Below are 8120 nucleotides of genomic sequence, written 5' to 3' on the forward strand. Positions count from 1 at the left end.
GATTTTTGTCGATTTTTTAAGGGGAACTTATTTTGGCGGATCAACGAAATTTTTAATTTTGGCGGGAACTTATTTTGGCGGGTGGCGATTTTTTTTAATTTTGGCGGGAACTAATTTTGGCGGGTGAGTAAAATATTTAATTTTGGCGGGAACTAATTTTGGCGGATTTTGCCCCAATCCGCCAAATCCGCCAAAATTAGTTCCCGCCAAAATAAGTTCCCTTAAGGTACAAGCTAACTGGCAAGCTAAGTATTTTATTTAAGTCATGGCAGTTACTCTTGAGTTACTATGCACTTATAATACAAGGACAAGAATTTCTTATTTATCCATCTTCAAGTTTATGTTAATTTTCCAGGCATTTTGCCAGCTAGCATCAAAAGCAAGTGCATATAGAAATTTTATTTTTTAGAGTGGACATGATTATATTGTGTATTTGTCTATCTGAGTTGCAGCTTTTACATGATATATAACCAAGATTTTTTTGTACTAATTTCAAAGTTGCTCCATATTTTTTACACAATAAAAAATAGCGGCAGTTTGATCTTGCCTTGTACAGTCAGAGAAAACTTTTAAATATACTGTTGCAGTATAAATAGTATATATACCTTTAAATTGAACACCCAGTACACCTTAAGGAAATTACAGTGTAAATATGCTGGGTTAAACTTAGAGAGTATCTTAAAATTTAGCATTGTACGCAAAACCATGTTTATTTAACAAACGGTTAATAAGATAGCATGCTTTCAGCCAAGGTATAGGAATAATTGATTCAAAGTTGTTTCTTGCGAAAACGAGATATTTTTGAAATGGAAGTCATGACTATCAGAACAAGTAACATAACTGATTTAAAATAATGCTGTTCGACTTTTTGTTTTTTTTTTATGTTGTAGTGCCGTTATAAAGTGCCAGCAAAAATTTAATATAAATAATTTCAAGGTTCTTATATATATAAGTCACAAGTACTTTAGGCTTTTGTTGAAAATTTTAATACCACACTGCGGTTTGTCACCATTGCCTGTACATGCGGTTTTGGTTAAATAAAAGCAAGATGGATATTGCCGTCTGTTTAAGCATGTGTTCCCTACATCAAATTTTTTTATTGCTTTAAAATAATTGGAGGTGGGCACGCATACTTTTCTTCTGCACACCAAAAGAAAGATGAGACTTAGTGCGTGAATTTTAAAGTATTTTGTTTTTAATGGTTTAAATATATAAGTGATTTGCTGCTTATAGGATGTACCAAATGCTTAATTGATACTTAACAGCATATAGTAACGGCATATTTGAAAGTTTTCCCTGACTGTTGTATTATATTATTAAAATATATGTCCCAGAAGCAGCTACCTCAGTCTTTCAAATTCATTTTTCTCACGTTAATTCTGTAAAAATCTGTTGACCTAAAATTTAATTTGCCTATACCTGCTTTGTGCACCATCAATAATTGCAGAGAATTGTTATAGATTAGGATTTGTAAACTTTTGTAGCTGAATCTCTGTATATATCAGGTTGATTAATGAGCTCCATAGTGTTTTAACAAAGACAATATATATATTTAGGAAGAAAAATTGTTGCCTGTGAAAGTACTGTATAGGCGTTATGTTCAGCTTTTTGTTAATATTGTATGAGAATGTGAATAAAATGTGTATAAAACAGGTTTTTTGCCAATCCTGAAACAACTAAAGTATACCTTAATACCTTTTGAGCTTGGTTTTATAAATCGCGATATTTTTGGCAATAGTAAATGGAAGTTTTTTTATTCATACATTACTAAAAAGCATTTTTAAACATATATAATGGTATAAATATAATTTAAAGCTTTTCAAAGAATTGTGAAAGATGTATGTAAAACGATTTATTGTTCTTCACAAAGTCCCAGTTTTTTATTTATTTTACTTCTTTCAAAAATGCTATTTTTTAAGCTAAACTCTATATATAGAGAACACCTTAAGGATACAAATTTATCGTGGAAGAAATTTTTGCGGATGACCACATTTTCTTCCACAAATAATTAGTGAGGTACAAATTATTTGCTGAAAAAAATGTGGTAGGCAGTTTATTTTTTAGCAAAACAAAGTATGGAAACCAATGAAATGACAACAAAGTTATATAGTTATTGTCTAAATTAGTAATATGTATATTAAAATTCAAATATCTGAAATAATATTGAACTCCGACACCAAATTACGCTTGCTACAGTATAAAATATGTGTTCAGTTTACGACACCTAATTTATTTCTTTTTTTCTCATAGAATCCCAGTTTTTAATTATCAATCTTAATGGCTTGTAGACAGGTTAGGCTTAGATCAGTAATGAAATGCTCTACATGCTGTAATTATATATATGACTGATTTTAATTTTTTCTGATACGACTACCCGGTTTTATAAAATTGTAAAATGTGAATACCGTTTGATTGGCGGAAGTGTTATTGTACAACGTATTTTATTAATATCGATAAAAGGAAAATATTTGCGGAATTAATTTTTGTGAAGTACGAAGAAATTAAAAGAAAAATGGTGTAGAAGTTTTTGCGGATGGAAGTTTACCAACGAAAGAAAATTAGTCACTACGCATTTCTTGTATTAATAATATAACCTTTATTTTTGGGAGATAGAATTTTCAAGGAATTAGTAGAAGAGGTATTTTAAAGTTAGCAGAAGCAAAATACAATGGAATACAATATCTCGGCGGACGAAAAATGCTCTACATGCTGTAATTATATATATGACTGATTTTAATTTTTTCTGATACGACTACCCGGTTTTATAAAATTGTAAAATGTGAATACCGTTTGATTGGCGGAAGTGTTATTGTACAACGTATTTTATTAATATCGATAAAAGGAAAATATTTTTTTGATTTATTGAAAAAAAAAATAGATTTTTAGGAAGTTATCAGAACCGTGAAAATCTTAATTCGAAAATAATCCCAACAACACAAATCACTCTCAAATTCATGTTATTGCTATTACTAATATTTTTATTCCGATTGATATATCGCCTGTAAGATCGTAAATTAGGGGATATTTTTTTGAGAAAGATTTTTACTGCTTTCCTTTATGCGGCCTATAGCCTTCTCTTGAGACACTGATTATTGAGAAACATTTTACATAATTTTAAACTACTGCTGTTTTTGGTAAAACCAGAGTGAAATCTCCACGGTATATACGTTTTTTAATCAGAACCCAGTTTATAGGAATGTTGAATCTGACATTTTGCCAAGAATTTTTTTTAAAGATTATAAGAACAAAATCAGGCGAATCTACATTTACTGCTAAGAAACAATTTTCTTTTTACAGTAGGTGCCGCTTAACTCGAATATGGGCTTTTTAAACTTTTTTTGATTTCCTAAGGGTTTTGCTTATCAAACTCTTTATAATTACGCCGGATAACTCGAATACAGTTTAACTCAATCTATATTCTTTGTCTCTTAATAACTCGATAACTACAAAAAATAATGTAAAAATAAAGCAAAAAGCACAATTTACTGCTTTTAAAACAACTAAAAAACACATTGTTCGTTCTTCTTTAAGATTGTCTTGTGCACTCTATCTCCAAAGAAATAAAATTTAATAGGATTAAACTTTTTGGGCATAGTGTTAATAAGAGTATTTTAATATTGTAGGGTCGCAGAAAGAGAGCCAAAATCGATCATAATGAAGTGGCAGTGGCTCATGTAACGAAAGGTGTAGATCAGGACGGGCTGAGAAAATATTACATAAATAAAGAAATAGGTATGCTGAGTATTACAAAAAACCACACATTCTTAAATGCCAAAAACAATTATCTTATGCGCACAAATTATTTGAGGAATAAATTTTTGCGAACCATATTTTTGCGGATGAGTAGTCCCCAAATACTTCATTTTGCGGAGTATATTTTTGCGGAATTAATTTTTGCGGAATTAATTTTTGTGAAGTACGAAGAAATTAAAAGAAAAATGGTGTAGAAGTTTTTGCGGATGGAAGTTTACCAACGAAAGAAAATTAGTCACTACGCATTTCTTGTATTAATAATATAACCTTTATTTTTGGGAGATAGAATTTTCAAGGAATTAGTAGAAGAGGTATTTTAAAGTTAGCAGAAGCAAAATACAATGGAATACAATATCTCGGCGGACGAAAAATTCAGGGAAGAAAAATTATCCAGCAATTTTAAGAAATTTTGCAAAATAATCTCCCCATTAATTTTCCCCTTTTTAGAACACGTGACCTCTTTGTCCTTAATTGCAAAGTGAAATAAACCTAAATGGGGCAACAGCAAAAGTACAATAAAATTTCATAGTTTGGGTGGTTTTTAAAGTTTTCAGGGCATTTAATTTCGTGGATGATCAACACGTGTTTTCGCTGTGCTTAATTTGACAAGTTCAATAAAAATTACGTAATTTGAAAAATATAATTCTAAGTCAATTCAAATGCTTAATAACATATCCTTTAACCTCATGAACACTGCAGTTTGCGCACAGTTGTAACTGTTTATACAAATTTTGTCCTTAATAGAATGATTATGAGATACTATTGAAACGACGCCCTTTATAAGTACAAATTAATCCGTAACTCCTTTAGAGTGCAATTTATGAAATTGAGCTTCTTATGAAGCGCTAAAGCAGTAAAGAGTTAATATGTTTTCAATCGTGAAAATTTACTTTTTTATTGTTAAGACATATTGTCTATGGTTACTTAATTTATTTTTCTAGCTATTGTGCTGCTTGCAAATCATAGACGATCACTAGACGATTTTTATGACGATCGTCATAAATACTGGAATTTGATTGGTTTGGTCGCGATTGTCGTCATGACAAAAAGTTGAATTGGTTTCTACTTTTTGTCGCAAAAATCGGCGCAAATATCACCCAGTGGAGACATATCTTTTGAATCATTCTATTAGCAGTTCAGTGTCTAATCATTACCTCTTAATTGCCGGAAATTGCCTTAAATTTAGATAAAATTGGTGTGTTTTAAAGAGATTATGAAATAATATAGTTATTTTTTATGTTCCTTTTTAAAAAAACGTGTTTTAAAAAAATGCCCCTGCGACACTGGATTTAACGTGGCACAGAGGACATTTATTACCCTGTTTTCTTTTATTTCGTTCGCTTTTATAAACTACTAACTAAAAATTAATCGCGAATTGCACTCTGTTTAGTAAATGTAGTTTTGCTTTACTACCAGGCAGCAAGTTCGCAATGTACAAAGTAGCTAATTAAGTTAAAATAATTTTTTAGGTTTCGGAGTTTTCGCAGAAAAGAATTTTACGAAGGGGGAGTTCTTATTGGAGTATCCTGGGGAACTTATTAGCGCCGAGGAAGAAGAAAAAAAGCAGCAACGCTATAACGCTAAATTTGGTTCATTCTTGTTTTTTTTCAACAAATGTTGGTAAGTATTAGCCATATATACCTTATCGGTAAAAAAAGTCGGTAAGAATTTTTTGGTCGGCAAAAATGTTGTTCACTTGCACAAAATTTAGTCACTTTTTGCCGACTTTTTTTTCGTTAAACTAGAATTTGGAAAAATTTTCATGCGAGAATAATAGATGTACATCATTCTCTCGTTTCTACTCTCACATTTTTTTTTGATTATAGTATTGACGGAACCTTCTCAGAGCGGTTAGGTAAATACGTCAACGATAGCGCAGTGGCGTTTTGTAATTCGAAAATGCGCCCTATAGAAGTTAATGGCAGAGTCCATTTCTGTCTGTTCGTTCTTGTTAACCAAATAGTGGCCGGAACCGAATTAAGATATTCCTATGGTGACAGCAATCTTACTTGGAGAACAGTTAGTTAGTTAGTTAGTTATAAAGAAAGAAACAACAAATTATAACATTTTTGTAATGTTCTTATAAAATTCATCTTAGAATAAAAACACCAAGATGCCTATTACGATTGCACCAAAAGTCTCTACGGTAAGTTAAAATGCTTTAGTCTTGTCCTGTATGTTTTTTACCCTGTAAAAAAAGTCATGACAATACGCCCATAGTACATGTAGTAAGTAAGTGCGTTATTTAGCGCGACCCTGGCCACACAATGTAATATATACTTCCTCAATTGAATAAAGTTTTCTAAAAGTGTTTCTTTCACAATTATCATTAATGTCCGAAACTATGAAAATTTTACTTTCTTTTTACTTCAAAGAAGTGCTTCTTGCGTACACTTACATCTGCAACAGTCAAGGGAAGATTTTTTTTTTAAACAAACAAAACAAGTTTATAAAGAAAATTAAAATATTGCGTACTTCTTTTTCTAATTTTTCAATGGTTGTACGTTCTCTATTGTTGTTTGTTGTGTAATAAAAGGGTTGGTGTGATGATTTTCACAGTAGTAAAATATTGTGTGAGGTCTGGAAAGTGTAGAAACAAAAACATGGCTGTCAAATGACAAGACTATAAATGTGCCATTATTAGACTCCATCGCATATGCTTGTTTTGACGTTCAAAGTACCTGAAACGCAAAATGTCTTAAAGAAAACAAAAATTTAAAACAGGCTGTATAGTTTTATAGTTTCATACTCCTACCGGTCTGACAGAAATTTGTTCCCTTTCTTGGCCAAAGTTTCACAGTTTTCGCAGCCAATTTACAAACATCTTGAAAGGTGTTATGTCTACTTACTAAAACATTGGCAACTTTTAAAACTATATTGTACAATATTATTTTCATTGTCACACACTATATTGAGATTGATTACTTTATAAGTAAAAAATAGGGAGGGTTGAGTCGGGAGCGTGGTCCAGAGAAACGAAGGGAAAATAAAAAACAAGTCTTTTACGAAAAGTCCTTTTATGTAAAGGACTTTTCGTAGGACTTTTATGGCAGAAATTCTTTTTGGGCTGACTTCTTATAATTCGAATTTAATTTATTTGGAACATTCCGTTATCGAATTCACGAAGTTGTAAAATATACTTTACTGAGCGCTTAAAATTTTGATTTAAATTTTAAAGAGGGCGTTTAAAGGCAGATTTTCTTTGCGCCTCGGTTCGACTTTGAGTTCGCACCGTCTTGTTAATGTAACCCTCTTGATTTCAATAGCTGTGTGTTGGCCCTGAATTCAAATGAATAAAGAGTCTAATGTATAGTGGTTGAGCCAAGAACTTTTAACCTGTATAAACGTTTATTTTGTAGAAGATAAATTATGAGGTTCGTCACTTTTAATGAAAACTGTACTTGCGCCCGTTTTATCATTTTCAATGTCGTTAAAGTAGCTCATTGAAAAATCAGCACCAAATGATACTGTATTTGACCCTTTAGAAGCGACAAAAATTATTATAAACTTTTATATTTTAAAGACTTTCTAGGTTGGTTCTTATAATCATGATTTATGCTCATCGTTTTAGCAGGTTATTTATATATATATGTTTGCTTTGTGAACTTAAAAATTTCTCTATCAAGTTTTTAGAAATTCAAGTATCACATTCTCCCAGTGACTAAAAAGCTTCAGGAAATGTCTATTAATTTTAGGCTTTGTTTTCTGATATAAATTTTATAGTGTTGACCGGTAGTTATTTTGAAAGTTTAGATAGTTTAAGTTTATTAAACGCACAGAACATTTGCATCTCACTAGTTATATTAAAAGGACGTTTGTTCCCAAAAAGTTAAATTAAATAGTTGTTCGAGAGGGAACTAAAACGGGTGTTTTACTAAATATATTATTACCAGATCAAACTGTACTGTATTAAGTTATTTTTTATTTTTAAAAACATAGTTGTAAATGAAAAAATTCTTTTAAGATTAAATACCAAATGAAAACTGTAAATGGTGTATTAATGTGTTATTTTATATTTCATTTTTTGGAAAAGCTAATTGCTTCAACCCTCACGATACTTACGCTTTATATGAAGTTAAAGATCGCACGTGTATTCAAACTAGTTTTTGTTAATTTTTTCTTATAGCAGTATTATTCTTAGAGTTCATTTCTAATTGTGCGAAGTTTCCAAAAATCGCGAAAACCGCAAAAGTTTCTTCTGCAAACACTTTCTTCCCTCAAAGTATCAAGGACAGCGCTCAAAAGTCCTGGCAAAACAATGGGATACTCCTCAACTTTCCGAGTCCCGGAGAAAAAAAATAAAGGTTGATTAACTTTATTGTTCCCGTAAAAAACATTGTTTAATTAAAAACTTTAACGTAATTAAA

The 8120-nt window shown here is 30.9% G+C and overlaps 1 long non-coding RNA gene across 1 annotated transcript; it reads left to right on the forward strand.

Moving 5' to 3' along the window:
• The first annotated feature begins 4914 nt into the window (after positions 1–4914).
• On the forward strand, positions 4915–7772 carry LOC130640843 (uncharacterized). Its single transcript, XR_008982394.1, has 2 exons — positions 4915–5373; positions 5852–7772. It is a non-coding gene; the product is annotated as an uncharacterized LOC130640843 (long non-coding RNA).
• The last annotated feature ends 348 nt before the right edge of the window (positions 7773–8120 follow it).

This window comes from Hydractinia symbiolongicarpus, chromosome 4, assembly GCF_029227915.1.
Source record: "Hydractinia symbiolongicarpus strain clone_291-10 chromosome 4, HSymV2.1, whole genome shotgun sequence".
Classification (NCBI taxonomy): Eukaryota; Metazoa; Cnidaria; class Hydrozoa; order Anthoathecata; family Hydractiniidae; genus Hydractinia; species Hydractinia symbiolongicarpus.